At 41.4% G+C, this 15,990-nt stretch overlaps 1 pseudogene; it reads left to right on the top strand.

The window, feature by feature from the left end:
- Positions 1 to 14,854: 14,854 nt before the first annotated feature.
- LOC128588919 (secretory carrier-associated membrane protein 5-like) lies at positions 14,855 to 15,719 on the top strand (annotated as a pseudogene).
- Positions 15,720 to 15,990: the final 271 nt, after the last annotated feature.

The raw sequence follows: 15,990 nt of genomic DNA, 5'->3' as shown, positions 1-15,990 counted from the left end.
CTGTGGCCTCCTCCAACTTCTGGGCTCAAATGATCCTCCTGCTTTGGCCTCCCAAGTAACAGGCACACTATTAACCACCACACCTGTCTAATTTTTAAAACTTTTTGTAAATATGCGGTCTCACTACTTTGCCTAGGCTAGTCTTGAACTCCTGGCCTCAAGCAATCTTCCTGCCTTGGCCTCTAAAAGTGCTGATATTATAAGCATAAGCCACCAAATTTTTTGTTATTTGTAAAGATGCCATCTAACTATGGGACCCAGGCTGGTCTTAAACTACTGACTTCAAGCAGTCTTCACATCTTGGCCTCCCAAAGTGGTAAATTAACTTTCTAAAGGAAAACGTTTTAACCTAGGACTAAAAACTCCATTTCATTCCTCCTGCTGCTACTTCTGCTATCTTTTACTCTCGTGGAAGAATGGCTACCTGTTTCATCTATATTTGTATTCTTGTCCTTAGAATACTTCTAGAAAACATTTCCCAGTTACTTTACAATTACGAAGGCCCTCATGACTAGTTCTCTTCAATGGAAAGTAAACAGAAATGATGTACACAACTCCCGGCCTATCTTACAAAACACTGACCTTGAGGTCCTCCCTTATTCCTTATCCTTTCAACCAGATACAGAGGAACCACTGGAGGATTTCAAGGCCCAAGAAAATACTGGGGCCACCAGACGGAAGGCACTTGGCTCCCGGGTCCCTATTCACAGTGAATTCCACATCCACCTACCTTGAAACCAATCTATATTGGATAATGACACAATAAGAAATAATTATTGCTTAACCATTGATATTTTGGATTAACAAATGTAATTAATAATTATATTTAGAGCACTATATTCACCACCATTCCCTGTCCTATACAGTGCTGGAATGTAAGACACTTAAGCAGCTTGGTGTACTACAGTCATCATCCCCAATCTACACAGTATAAGAGCTTGGAAGGAGCAGGTCTTTTCATTAATGCTAACTGCTGGGCTCCTGCATTGGCCACCACTTCCTTCCTGACACCTGTCTAACCTGGGACATGCTTTTGCTGGGTCTTACTCCAGATGCACATTTTAGTCTAATTAACAGTGGTAAACATCCTAAAGCCAGTTTTCTGTGTGTTTGGAGTCTTGAGTTTTGTCTGCCCCTTCATACCCACCTCCCACTCATTCTGGGAACCCTGGTATGCAGACAGATTTAGGTCTTTAGGTCTTTAAATGATCTAGTTTCCATGTGTGATTCCAAGACAGATTTAGTCTTTAGGTCTTTAAATGACCTAGTTTCCATTAGTTTCCCTGGGTTGAGTGCCCTGGAGTCATCAGAGCTCACAGCAACCTCAAACTCTTAGGCTCAAGAGATCCTCTTGCCTCAGCCTCCTGAGTAGCTGAGACTACAGGAACCCACCAAAAAGCCAGGCAAATTTTTCTATTTTTAGTAGAAACGGGGGTCTCTCTCTTGATCGGGCTGGTCTCAAACTCCCATGCTCAAGCAATTCCTCCACCTCAGCATTCCAGAGTGTTAGGATTATAGGTGTGAGCCACCACAGCAGGCCAGCTATGCCCATTGCCCTTGCTGTTCACTAAGGCCCCTAGGCACTATCAGAACTTTTACTTCTAGGTGGGCCCACACCTTCCTTTCACCACCGGTATGTATCAGTCCTCCTGACCTACTTCTCTCACCTCACAAAGTGGTGCTTCGTGAAAGAGTTCTGAGAGAGTACTGGATTCTGCTCAGCAAAGAATTGTTCTGGTATGGGGCAGTGATTACAAGGTCAGACAATTAAGTTCATGAACTCATCCTAGAAAAAAGTGCTACATACCTCATTCCTGAATATCACTACAGTCACCTTTGAGGTAATCCCACAAAAAAATACCTGGGCATTGTGGTGGGCATCTGTAGTCCCAGCTACTCGGGAGGCTGAGGCAAGAGAATCGCCTAAGCCCAGGAGTTGGAGGTTGCTGTGAGCCATGTGACACCACGGCATTCTTCCGAGGGCAATAAAATGAGACTCTGTCTCTACAAAAAAAAAAAAAAAAAAATGACTGAGATGTCAGACATCAAATTCAGAATTTGGATTGCAAATAAGATTAATAGAATGAAGGTAAAGTTGGAATTGAAATTCAAGGAGCATTTCAAAAGTTGTCTCAAGAATTCAATGAATTCAAAGACAAAATCACCAAAGACTTAACAGCACTGCAAGCCTTCCTCAAAAGAACAGAAAGAGAGGAAGTTAACAACTGAATGGGACATCTCAAGCAACTGGAAAAGGAAGAGCATTCTAATCCCAAACGCAGCAGAGGAAAAGAAATTATCAAAATTAGAGCAGAATTAAATGAAATTGAAAAAAAGGATTATACAACAGATAAATAAGTCAAAAAGTTGGTTTTTTGAAAAGATCAATAAAATAAATAAACCTTTGGCTAACCTAAACAGGAAAAAAAAATAATAAAATCTCTAATTTCATCAATCAGAAAGGGCAAAGACAAAATAACAACAGACTCTTCAGAAATTCAAAAATTCCTTAATGGGCTCAGCACCTGTAGCTCAAGCAGCTAAGGCGCCAGCCATATACAACAGAGCTGGTGGGTTCAAATCTAGCCGGGGCCTGCCAAACAACAATTACAACTACAACCAAAAAATAGCTGGGCATTGTGACAGGCGCCTGTAGTCCCAGCTACTTGGGAGGCTGACGCAAGAGAATTGCTTAAGCCCGGGAGTTGGAGGTTGCTATGAGCTGTGACACCATGGCCCTCTACCCAGGGCGACAGCTTGAGGCGCTGTCTCAAAAAAAAAAAAAAAAAAAAATTCCTTAATGAATATTACAATAAACTCTATTCTCAGAAATACAAAAATCTGAAGAAAAGAGACCAATACTTGGAAGCACACCACCTTCCTAGACTTAGCCAGAATGAAGTGGAAATGTTGAACAGGCCTATATCAAGTTCTGAAATAGCATCAACTATACAAAATCTCCCTAAAAAGAAAAGCCTAGGACAAGATGGCTTCACATCAGAATTCAACCAAACTTTAAAGAGGAACTAGTACCTATATTACTTAACCTTTTCCAAAATATAGAAAAAGAAGGAATACTACCCAACACATTCTATGAAGCAAACATCACCTTGATCTCCAAACCAGGAAAAGACCCAACAAGAAAAGAAAATTATAGACCAATATCACTAATGAATATCGATGCAAAAATATTCAACAAGATCCTAACAAACAGAATCCAGCAACACATCAACAAATTATACACCATGACCAAGTGGGTTTTATCCCAGGGTCTCAAGGCTGGTTTAATATACGTAAATCTATAAATATAATTCATCACATAAACAAAATAAAAAACAAAGACCGTATGATTCTCTCAATTGATGCAGAAAAAGCTTTTGATAATATCCAGCATCCTTTCATAATCAGAACACTTAAGAAAATAGGTACAGAAGGGACATTTCTTAAATTGATAGAGGCCATCTACAGCAAACCCACAACCAATATCATATTGAACAGAGTTAAATTGAAATCATTTCTACTCACATCAGGAACCAGGTAAGGTTGCCCAGTGTCTCCATTGCTTTTCAACATTGTAACAGAAGTCTTAGCCATCGCAATTAGGGGAGAAAAGGCGATCAAGGGTATCCATATAGGGTCAGAAGAGATTAAACTTTCACTCTTCGCAGATGATGTGATTGTATAACTGGAAAACACCAGGGATTCTACTACAAAACACTTAGAAGTGATCAAGGAATACAGTAGTGTCTCAGGTTACAAAATCAACACTCATAAATCTGTAGCCTTTATACATACACCAACAATAGTCAAGCTGAAAAAACAGTCAAGGACTCTATTCCTTTCATAGTAGTGCCAAAGAAGATGAAATATTTGGAAGTTTACCTAAGTTTTATTTGAAAGATCTCTATAAAGAGAACTATGAAACTCTAAAAAAAGAAATAGCTGAAGATGTTAACAAATGGAAAAACACACCATGCTCATGGCTGGGAAGAATCAACATTGTTAAAATGTCCATATTACCCAAAGCAATATACAATTTTAACGCAATCCCTATTAAAGCTCCACTGTCATACTTTAAAAATCTCGAAAAAAATAATACTTCATTTTATATGGAATCAGAAAAAATCTCAAATAGTTAAGACATTACTCAGAAATAAAATCAAATCAGGAGGAATCACACTACCAGACCTCAGATTATACTACAAATCAATAGTGATCAAAACTGCATGGTACTGGCACAAAAACAGAGATAGACATATGGAACAGAATAGAGAACCAAGAGATGAACCCAGCTACTTACCGTTATTTGACCTTTGGTAAGCCAATTAAAAACATTCAGTGGGGGGTGGCGCCTGTGGCTCAGTGAGTAGGGCACCGGCCCCATATGCCGAGGGTGGCAGGTTCGGACCCAGCCCCGGCCAAACTGCAACAGAAAAATATCCGGGCCTTGTGGCGGGCGCCTGTAGTCCCAGCTGCTCTGGAGGCTGAGGCAAGAGAATCGTGTAAGCCCAAGAGTTAGAGGTTGCTGTGAGCCGTGTGACGCCACAGCGCTACCAGAGGGTGGTACAGTGAGACTCTGTCTCTACAAAAATAAAAACATTCAGTGGGGAAAAGATTCCCTATTTAACAAATTTAACAGACTGGTGACCTATAGAAAACTGAAACTGGATCCACATCTTTCACCATTAACTAAGATAGACTCTCACTGGATTAAAGATTTAAACTTAAGACATGAAACTACAAAATACTAGAAGAAAGTGCAGGGAAAACACCTGAAGAAATTGGCCTGGGTGAATATTTCATGCGGAAGACACCCACCCCCACCCCACCCCCACCCCCCGGCAATTGAAGCAACACCAAAAACACATTACTGGGATCTGATCAAACTAAAAATCTTCTGCACAGGGTGGCACCTGTGGCTCAGTGAGCAGGGCGCCGGCCCCATATACCGAGGGTGGTGGGTTCAAACCCAGCCCCGGCCAAACTGCAACCAAAAAATAGTCGGGCGTTGTGGCGGGCGCCTGTAGTTCCAGCTACTCGGGAGGCTGAAGCAAGAGAATCGCCTAAGCCCAGGAGTTGGAGGTTGCTGTGAGCTGTGTGACGCCACGGCACCCTACCAAGAGCAATAAAGTGAAACTCTGTCTCCACACGCACACACACAAAAAAAGCTTCTGCACAGCCAAAATACAGTAAGTAAAGCAAGCAGACAGCCCTCAGAATGGGAGAAGATATTTGTAGGTTATGTCTCCGACAAAGGTTTAATAACCAGAATCCACAGAGAACTTAAACGTATTAGCAAGAAAAGAACAAGTGTTCCTATCTCAGGGTGGGCAAGGGACTTGAAGAGAAATTTCTCTGAAGAAGACAGGCACATGGTCTACAGACCCATGAAAAAATTCTCATCATCGTTAATCATCAGAGAAATGTGAATCAAAAACACTTTGAGGGCGGCGCCTGTGACTCAAGGAGTAGGGCGCCAGTCCCATATGCCAGAGGTGGCAGGTTCAAACCTAGCCCCGGCCAAAAAAAAAAAAAAAAAAACCACTTTGAGATATCATCTAACTCCAGTAAGATTAGCCCACATCACAAAATCCCCAAACCAGAGATATTGGCATGGATTTGGAGAAAAGGGAACACTTCTGCACTGCTGGTGGGAATGCAAACTAATACGTTCCTTTTGGAAAGATGTCTGGAGATCACTGAGGGATCTAAAAATAGACCTGCCATTCAATCCTTCAATTCCTCTAGGAGGTATATATCCAGAAAACCAAAAATCACTTTATTTTTTTATTTTTATTTATTATTTTTTTTTTTTTGTAGAGACAGAGTCTCACTTTATGGCCCTCAGTAGAGTGCCGTGGCATCACACAGCTCACAGCAACCTCCAATTCCTGGGCTTAAGCGATTCTCTTGCCTCAGCCTCCCGAGTAGCTGGGACTACAGGCGCCCGCCACAACGCCCGGCTATGTTTTGGTTGCAGTTTGGCCGGAGCCGGGTTTGAACCTGCCACCCTCAGTATATGGGGCCAGCGCCCTACCCACTGAGCCACAGGCGCCGCCCCCAAAATCACTTTATAACAAAGATATTTGCACCAGAACATTTATTACAGTCCTATTCATAATTGCTAAGTCATGGAAGAAGCCCAAGTGCCCATCAACCCACGAAAAGATCAATAAACTGTGGTGTATGTACACCATGGAATATTATGCAACCTTAAAAAAGATGGAGACTTTACCTCTTTCATGTTTACATGGATGGAGCTGGAATGTATTCTTCTTAGCAAAGTATCTCAAGAATGGAAGAAAAAGTATCCAGTGTACTCAGCCCTGAGTACATTGATGGGTATAACTTTTTATATGAAAGCTGTAACCCAACTGTAGCCCAAGAAGAGGGGGGAGGAAGGAGAGGAGGGAGGGGGGAGGATGGGTGGAGGGAGGGTAATTGGTGGGACCACACCTATGGTGCATTCTACAAGGATACATGTTAAATTTACTAAGCGTAGAGTATAAATGTCTTAACACAATAACTAAGAAAATGCCCTATTAAGGCTCTTTTAACCAGTTTGATGAAAATATTTCAAATGGTATATAAAACCAGAACATTGTACCCCATGATTGCATTAATGTACATAGCTATGATTTAATTAAAAAAAAAAAATGGGGGCGGCGCCTGTGGCTCAGTGAGTAGGGCGCCGGCCCCATATGCCGAGGGTGGCTGGTTCGGACCCAGCCCCGGCCAAACCGCAACAGAAAAATAGCCGGGCGTTGTGGCGGGCGCCTGTAGTCCCAGCTGCTCGGGAGGCTGAGGCAAGAGAATCGCGTAAGCCCAAGAGTTAGAGGTTGCTGTGAGCGGTGTGATGCCACGGCACTCTACCCGAGGGCGGTACAGTGAGACTCTGTCTCTACAAAAAAAAAAAAAAAAAAAATGGAACCACAAATGGCTGTGAAAGAAACAGATTGTTTAGGAGATGATGGAAAACTCACCATATGAATGAAACATAATCCATATCTAACATCACACAAGGAAACTAGATCCTTTAAAGACCTAAATTTGAATGGTAAAGCAATAAAGTTAACAAATAAAAATAAAAGTGGAGGGTTCGGCGTCTGTAGCATAGTGGTTACCGCGTCAGCCACATACACCGAGGCTGGTGGGTTTGAACCCAGCGGGCACCAGCCCCATATACTAAGGGTGGCGGGTTCAAACCCGGCCCCAGATGAACTGCAACCAAAAAAAAAAGCGGGGGTTTGTGGCAGGCTCCTATAGTCCCAGCTACTCGGGAGGCTGAAGCAAGAGCATCACCTAAGCCCAGGAGTTAGAGGTTGCTATGAGCTATGTGATGCCACAGCACTCTACCGAGGGTGAGATAGTGAGACTCTGTCTCTACAAAACAAAACAAAAAAAAGAACAATGACACTTGCAACAACAACAACAAAAATAACCAGGAGTTGTGGCAGGTGCCTGTAAGTCCCAGCTATTTGGGGAGGCTGAGGCAAGAGAATCCCTTAAGCCCAAGAGTTTGGAAGTTGTGAGTAATGGCACCTCTACCAAGGGCAACATAGTGAGACTCTGTCTCAACAACAAAAAAATTTATATATATATATAAACCTAGGAGAAAATGGGGAATTGGTGTGCTCTCACCTAATGGGCACCATGTAAGGGTATATGCCACACCCCCTGAGTGAGGGGCTCAACTACAACTTGGACTTGGCTGGCAAACACAAGCAATGGACCTAATTGTATGTACCCTCATATTAATTTAAAATATGTATACATACATAGGCCAGTGTATTTGTAACTTAGAGACAAAAAAATAGTTTTTAAATGATACTTTGAAAACACAATGAGAAATCAGTTTAAACGAAGTGGATTTGTCTTTCAGGAAACGTGTAAGAGAGTGTTCACTGAAGCGATGTTTGCAGTGCCGGGGAGTTGGACCCTATTTGGGTAGCCATCACTAAGGAAGGGAATGGGTTGGATGCAATGAAAAAATAGTAAGAATGATACTTAGTGACAAAAAATATGTAAAGCAATATTGTTTATGTAAACTAAAAGTATAGACACATAAAAAAATACATTTTGCATAGCACATTTAAATAAAAAGCTACACATTAAATACATTAAATTGAAAATGGGGGTAGTGGAATGTGAATAGAATATGGTGACAAAATGGAGTGGATGAATGAGTAGATATATAAATATGCCAGTAACTGAAGAATGGCATTAACAACCCTCTGCACCTAATATTTAAATACATAAATTATTACACAAGCAAGCATACACATCAACAGGCATATTGATCTACAGATACAAATTTTTTAAAGCCAAAAAATGAACACATGAAGATTCTTGTTGTGTTGTTAGTTTTCCTGTGATTTCTTATAGATGTCCTGATAAAATTGTGTCTCAGGGCCAGCAAAGCTGAATCAGAGTCTGGGAGTCCCTGAAGACTCAACACAGCCCAGCCCTCTTGAGTTATACTAGTCCACAAACATTGTGTCTCTTTCTAACTACAAGCATAAATTTAGAGGATTTTAGTTATTAAAGTTGGATTTCATCTTTCTGTCCGGTTAGAATGCATCTGTCTTTTTTCTTTTTTATGTAAAACAAGGTCTGTCAAGGAAGAGAAAAGATAGGTTTACAGAGTAAGTGCAAGATATGTTTACACAGCAAAATATATGTTCGCCATAGACAGTGATGAACCCCCATTGTCAAGACAAGAAAAGGCCTCCATTACTTCTTTCATACAGGAAGTTAAACATTTTCATTTTTATTTCTACTCAGTTACTGGTTTTAACTAATTAAGTTATTCTGTTGATGGGAAGAGTTAGGCTGCTACTAACAATAGATAAACTTCTCATTTGCACTAATGGTTTTCACATTGTCACTATTACTACTATAGATAATTTCCTTAGTCAATGTAGATTTTGTTTGGTGTGAAAGCTGATACCCTTTTTTGTGTTTGGGAAATAACACCTGATATTTGAGGAATAACATTTAAGGTGAAGACACTATAAATAGAAAACTATCTCACTGAATTGTAAACTGGCATTTAGAGTGGAAAAAAGGGGAGGAAATAGGAGTGTGTCCATAAATGGAAGAGAATGTTTGCACAAGAGGCCAACTGTTGTTTTTAAATGAACCTTAATGCTAGGTAACCCTTTGCTCCCAAGGACATGAAATAGGTTAATTTCTAACCATTTGAAATCAAAGGGCACAAGGTGCAAAATTATGAAAATTCTTAGGTCATGCTTGAAATTTGGAAATTCAATAATCTGAAGTGCTAAAGAAAAGGTGAAGACGAATCTTTTTTAGCCCGGCTTTTCATGAAGGCAATTGTATGAGATGTATAACCAATATATTTAAGGAAAATAGCTGAACAAGTGAAGTGAAATGTTGAACTATCTTCCTGATTAAAAAGAAATCCAAATGAATATACATATACTTTCATAATAACCAGTAGAGAACTTAGAACAGTTAAAAATATAAGTGCCAACATTATGTGCTTTTTATAGCTCCAGTCAAGCTCTAAAGGAACATTACAACTTTGTGGCTTTAGACTTTCTTCCTCTTAAAATGCCATTTATATGCGTACAGGTGTAGCTCACTGCTGGTGACTGGTGTTTAAGTTTGCCTCTAGGCTAGACTAGCTAGGAATGAATTTTGCAGATGCCAGATACTCTAGGGTCTTATCTCCCATAAAATATAGGGCCCAAAGGCAAAATTGCAACAAATTCTAATTGCATGCCCAGCAGACAAAAGTCTGTAAACAAAGTCACTGCAGTTCTAGAAATAGGAAGTGCAATCAACCCAATCAAAATTCCAATGAGAAGAAATAAGTCAACAAAAGGAGTTCTCAGAGGAAACTTTTTTCTAGACAAAGAGAAAAAGGACATGTTTGAAAATAAGATTTCTAAATTGATAAGGAGTATCCTTGGAAAGATTTGCATCTTGATGATTTTATTCGAGAACCACGATTTATTACATTATTTAAACAATTACTGAGAGAAATAATATTGCAGGCACTGTCATTTGTTTCCTGGCATTTTTCAATTTGGGAATAGGTGTAGAAAAAGGAGAGAAAAGTGTAGAGATTGTTAGGGAAGCCAACCCCAAGTAGTAATTTTGAAAAGATGGTGCCTGGCATCTATTATTTAGGTTTTAGGCAGAGAAAGGGCTATAAAATAAGAAGACTATTTAATTTATCACCCAGATATTTTGAGAGTGAAAGGGAGTGTTGTTAATAAATATGCAGGAGTAATAGGTATAAACCAGGACTGTCCGAGGTAAACTGGATGTATAGATCCCCCAACTATAAACATGGTGCTAGTTCAGGAGCACCAGAAAGATGCTTAGCTGATGCCTGAAATTCCACTATTAGAGCCACATTCCTTTAACTTAAACCAACAAGGCTATTGGCTCAGTTTCCTGGGAAAAGTATCCTGAAGCCTTATCCATCAGTTATATTTTAATATGAACAGACTTTTCAGAGTCTTCCCAGAGGGCAAGTTTGGAGGGAATCTATAGTCAGTCTGTAGAAATCCAACCTATTTTTGGTTATGGGAGGAAGAAAAAGAGCAATAAATGAAGAAAGCTGGAATAGTTAATGGACCAATGCCCTGGGCCATTACCACCCACTCCAGCCCAGAGACATAGCCACATGTGACCACAAGTGTCAGCCATGTCTCCTCAGCCCAAAGGCTCTATGCTTACCCAGGTTCAGGGAACACACAATACTCCCTCAAAGATCCCATCTCTAGGGCGGCGCCTGTGGCTCAAAGGAGTAGGGCACCAGCCCCATATACGGAGGTGGTGGGTTCAAACCCAGCCCCAGCCAAAAACTGCAAAAAAAAAAAAAGTAATAATAATAATAAAATCATTAAAAAAAAAAAAAGATCCCATCTCTATCCGAATATAGACAATGAGCTCCTAACTACAAATAAGCCAACTGAGAATCTTACAGGATAACTGCCATTTTTAAAAAGTCGAGCGACTACACTCCCTTCATGTTCCTGAACCAGCTACAGAAAAGTACCTGGTCAGTCTACCAAGTTTTAATGACCCCACACCACACTCACAGTGGAAGCTCTGGGGTAAAAACCCTGAGGTAACCCCACTCTCTCACAGAAAAGATTAAGGAATTATTCTGTACTTTTTGACTCTGAGCAATTTATATCTCAGATTTAATCACTATTTAACATGAACCCATAGTATTAAAAACAACCAAAAACAAATAAATGAATAAAGTCCCCAGGCTATAATTTGGGCCATTTTTGACCAGTAATTTACATCAACCCCATCCTTGCTTTTCACAACAACAGGTTATACAAGCAAGGTAATAGCCAGTGATCACTCACTTTTATGAATATATAAATGAACTGGAGGATGTCTCTGGAGAAGATTACAGGTTTTATGTAAAGCTACTTTCAGAAATAACGTCCTAAAATAGAAACTCACAATCTGAGCAGAAATCAAATGGCTCCAAGATTCCTGTACCAAGGTATCCTTGCCAAAAGGTCTGCGAGGGCAAATGCACCATTCATAAAAATGGCTATGAATCAAGGTCCAGACTACAGTCCACCCCAGCAAGCATTGCTGTCTGTCTATTTTTCCTATGGTTGTAATTAATGGCAGAAAGGAAGCATTGCTGTCTAGAGCAGCCACGTCCAGTAGAAGCTTCTGCAATGATGGAAGTGTTCTGCATCTGTGCTGTCTGACACAGGAGCTGTTAGGCAGGGATGGCTTTTGAAAAGTTGAAAGGTAGGGGGGGAATTAAAAAAAAAAAGTTAAAACATGGCTAATACACCAGAAGGTCTGAATTCTTAATTCTATTTTGTTTTAATTAATTTTCATTCAAATAGCCACAGGTGCCTAATGGCTGTCGTATTGGACAGCACAAGTCAAAAGGCTAAAATGACTAAAGAAGCAATTCAGGAAGGAATCTGAAAAGATAACATTTAACAACTTAAATGTTTTAATGTGTATAAAACTACATTTGTCCCTATTACATTCTCTCAAGTCTTTGCAATGGCCTTCTGGGTCCTTCTACACCTCCCCACCTTTACCTGTCACCTCAGCTGCTACTTAATTCTTTGTTTTTGTTTTTGTTGTTTTGTTTTGTTTCGACAGAGTCTCAAGCTGTTGCCCTCAGTAGACTGCCGTGGCGTCACAGCTTACAGCAACCTCAAACTCTTGGGCTCAAGAGATTCTCTTGCTTCAGCCTCCCAAGTAGCTGGGACTACAGGTGCCCACCACAACGCCCGGCTATTTTGTTGTTGTTGTTGCAGTTGCCATTGTTGCTTTAGCTGGCCCAGCCAGGGTTCGAACCCACGAACCTCAGTGTATGTGGCTGGCACTGTAACCACTGTGCTATGGGTGGTGAGCCTGCTACTTAATTCTTCTACCATTATTCACTTAGCCCCAGTTCTAGTGGTCCCCTTGCAGGATTCCTGCCTGGGCCTTTACATTTGCTGTTTTCTCTGTCTAGATCACTTTTCTTTTACCTATATGCATGCTTGCTCCCTCTTTTTCTTTAATTAATGCTCAGATATTGTGCTTTGAATATTTCCTGATCACTCTATTTAGAATAGTAATGTCTGCCACCCCAGCACTTGGCTAATTTTCTATTTTTAGTAAAGACAGGATCTCACTCTTGCTCAGGCTGGTCTTGACTGCCTGAGCTCAAGCAATCCCACCCTCTTTGGCCTTCCAGAGTGTTGGGATTACAGACATGAGCCACTGTCCTCACCCCTTTTAATACATTTTTTAACATAATTTAACTACTCATTTTGTCAGTCTCTACACCTAGAATGTGAATTCCATGAGGGCAAGGATTTTGGTTTGTTTTATTTCTATTAAGAAATTATGGGCTGGGCGTGGTGGCTCTCTCCTGTAATCCTAGCACTTGTGAAGCCACAGCAGGTGGATTGCCCGTGCTCACAGGTTTGAGACCAGCCTGAGCCAGAGCAAGACCTCGTCTCTAAAAATAGCTGGGCATTGTGGTCAGTGCCTGTAGTCCCAGCTACTTGAGAGGCTGAGGCAAGAGGATGGCTTGAGCCCAAGAGTTTGAGGTTGCTGTGAGCTATGATGCCCTAAGAGTCTGTCTAAAAAAAAAAAAAGAAAGAAAAAAGAAAAGAAATTATGGCATACAAATAAATGTTTAACAGCTAGCTCTTCATAGAGGAGGGAACCCTGATGTGTGCCATTTGCCAATTTTTGTGGTGTAAATACTCCCACTTTCGCCAATTTCAAGGTATCAACAAGAAGTTACTAGGCCGGGCACAGTGGCTCATATCTGTGATCCTAGCATTCTGGGAGGCCAAGATGGTAGATTGCTTGAGCTCAGGAGTTTGAGACCAGAGCAGGACCCCATCTCTACTAAAAATAGCCGGGCATTGTGGCAGGCACCTGTAGTCCCAGCTACTTGGGAGGCTGAGGTAAGAGGATTGCTTGAACCCAAGAGTTTGAGGTTGCTATGAACTATGACGCCATGGCACTCTACCAAGAGTGACAAAGTGAGACTCTGTCTCACAAATAAATAAGTAAATAAATAAATAAAATAAAGCAAAAGATCATGAAACATAGAGTCAAACATAACCTAGCAAGGCACCAAACTAACATATGGTGATAGGAGTCAGGAACCAGTCATTCTTGGGAAAAAGTCCTAGGTAGAAGAAAACACGAGAGAGACTTCTGAGTAGCTAATAATGCTTAATTTCTTGAGGCAGTGCTGGTCACACAGGCATTTTGAATAGTGAAAGCTCGTGTAAGTATATATTTAATAATATGCACACTTTGCTATCTGTATATTATACTTCCAGAAAAAGTAAATGTAAAGAATATATTGTTTTCTTATCTTTGTAAGATATAAAATACTTCTTGTACTCCGCCTCCTTTTGTTATTAAATTTTAAACTCAAAGCTTTAAGTCTTTACCTCGTGACAGTGGGTCACCTCCCTTGTGTTCCCATCTCAGCTAATCCAAGTGGCTGGAAATGACTGGCTGCACTTGCTGCCTGAGTCACACACTAATGCCTAGACTAGGCAGGCTACATCACATGGTCTTATCTTTACAATCTCTGGCATGTACACTTGACACAGAATGCCAGGTGTAGGTTAATGAAAAACAAGAAAAACTGGGGGAGGGGAGCTAATGATGTCCAACTCTGTTAACGAGAAAATGTAGTTATGTACTTTGCATTTCTGGCAAGGAACTCATGGACATACACAAACAGCCTAAACATACTGTTATGAAAGTAACATTCTGCCAAATCTGACAGTTGATAAATTACTGATTTAAGATGTTAATTTATTTTGATAAATTGGTGTCATCATTGATCTGAGCTGGGGGGAGGGAGAGCACTGGTTTATCACCAAAAATAGTCCTTATTATCTTATACATAAAAGGGGCAATTAATGAACTGCACTACTGGTCAAAAGTCCTGAGTCCGTTTTCCACTGAGCAGGCAATAGTTCATAGAATCATAGTAAAACAGACCCAGGAAAGGCATGTAGAAAGAGTATTGTTGAATAATGAATGGCACATTGGAAACCTAAAACCTAAAAGTATCCTTATGTATCAATAAGCATCTAACTGCATTTACTTGCTTTGGGTGGTCTTTAATTAATTTGGAAGCACCAACAAATCAGCAACTTTGGCTTTAAGAGCTCAGAGTACTTTCAACATGTCAATAGATAATACTGTAGTAGTCAACCAAGAAAACCTTGTAAATTAATTCATCTGGAGCCAGAGGGATATTTTAATAATATGTGAGTTAGGCAGGTCAGTGCAGGGCCATGAACACTGCACCTTCAGCAGCACCAGGGCAAGACAAAGAGGCACAGACACGCCAGCCAGGGCCGTCATGGCAGAGAAAGTGAACAACTTCCCGCCATTGCCCAAACTCATCCTGCTGAAGCCATGTTTCTACCAAGACTTCAAGGCAGATATCCCTCCACAGAACCTCAGCATGACCAAAAACCTGCTGAGCTGCCTCATGTGGCTGACTGGAGGTGGCAAGCCACTAACTGTGGCCTCGCCTTTCTCTGGCTCATCCTCTTCACACCCTGCTCTTATGTCTGCTGGTTTCAGCTGGTTTACAAGGTCTTCAAGACAAGGTCTTTGGCTTCATGGCCCAGATGGTCATCAGTATCATCCAGGCCTTGGGCATTCCAAGCTGGGGCGTCTGGGGCTTGATTGTCACCATCTCCTAGGGAAAGAACATTTGCTCAGCAGTGATGATGCACATTCTACCATCATGTTCATGGTTGTGGCTGTCTTCATCTTCATCGCCCTCAGTATAGTTCTTAAATTTTACTGGGGCGGGTGACGCCTGTGGCTCAAGGAGTAGGGCGCCGGTCCCATATGCCAGAGGTGGCAGGTTCAAACCCAGCCCTGGCCAAAAACCACAAAAAAAAAAAAAAAAAAAATTTACTGGGGCATGGGCAGCGCCTGTGGCTCAAGGAGTAGGGCGCCGGTCCCATAGGCCGGAGGTGGCGGGTTCAAACCCAGCCCCGGCCAAAAAAAAAAAAAAATTTTACTGGGGCAACAGGGGTAGTTTCAGCAAAGCTCAGGAGGAGTGGACCACAGGGGCATGGAAGAATCTGTGTGTGCAGCACGCAGCCTAGATTGTAGCCACAGGGGTGGCCCAGGGTGCCATGAATCAACTGCAGACTCAATATCCCACCACCCCCAACTAAACAAACTTCAATGAGATGTGAGCCAGCCAGGCCTACCAGGAGGAAGAGCAGGGTCAACGTTGGACAGGGGGCTCAAGCCACATCTTCTGTTGTGGTGGCCAAGCAGGGCTCCCCCTTCCCTTATCTCTTTCTCTCCCACTTTGTACAAAGTGTCAGAGTTGTGTATGTATATACATATATGTCTGTTCCGAGTTCCCCACCTTTTGGATTCTGCTCTTGGCACTCTGAGAGCTGTGGGCTGCACGTAGAGCTGTCCTTTGTGTAGAAACTGTCCGTGTCCCCTCATGAAATA

This window comes from Nycticebus coucang, chromosome 6 (assembly GCF_027406575.1).
Source record: "Nycticebus coucang isolate mNycCou1 chromosome 6, mNycCou1.pri, whole genome shotgun sequence".
In the NCBI taxonomy this organism is placed as follows: domain Eukaryota; kingdom Metazoa; phylum Chordata; class Mammalia; order Primates; family Lorisidae; genus Nycticebus; species Nycticebus coucang.
The sequence above is the reverse complement of the archived record's forward strand: the minus strand, read 5'-3'. Positions and strand labels throughout refer to the sequence as shown.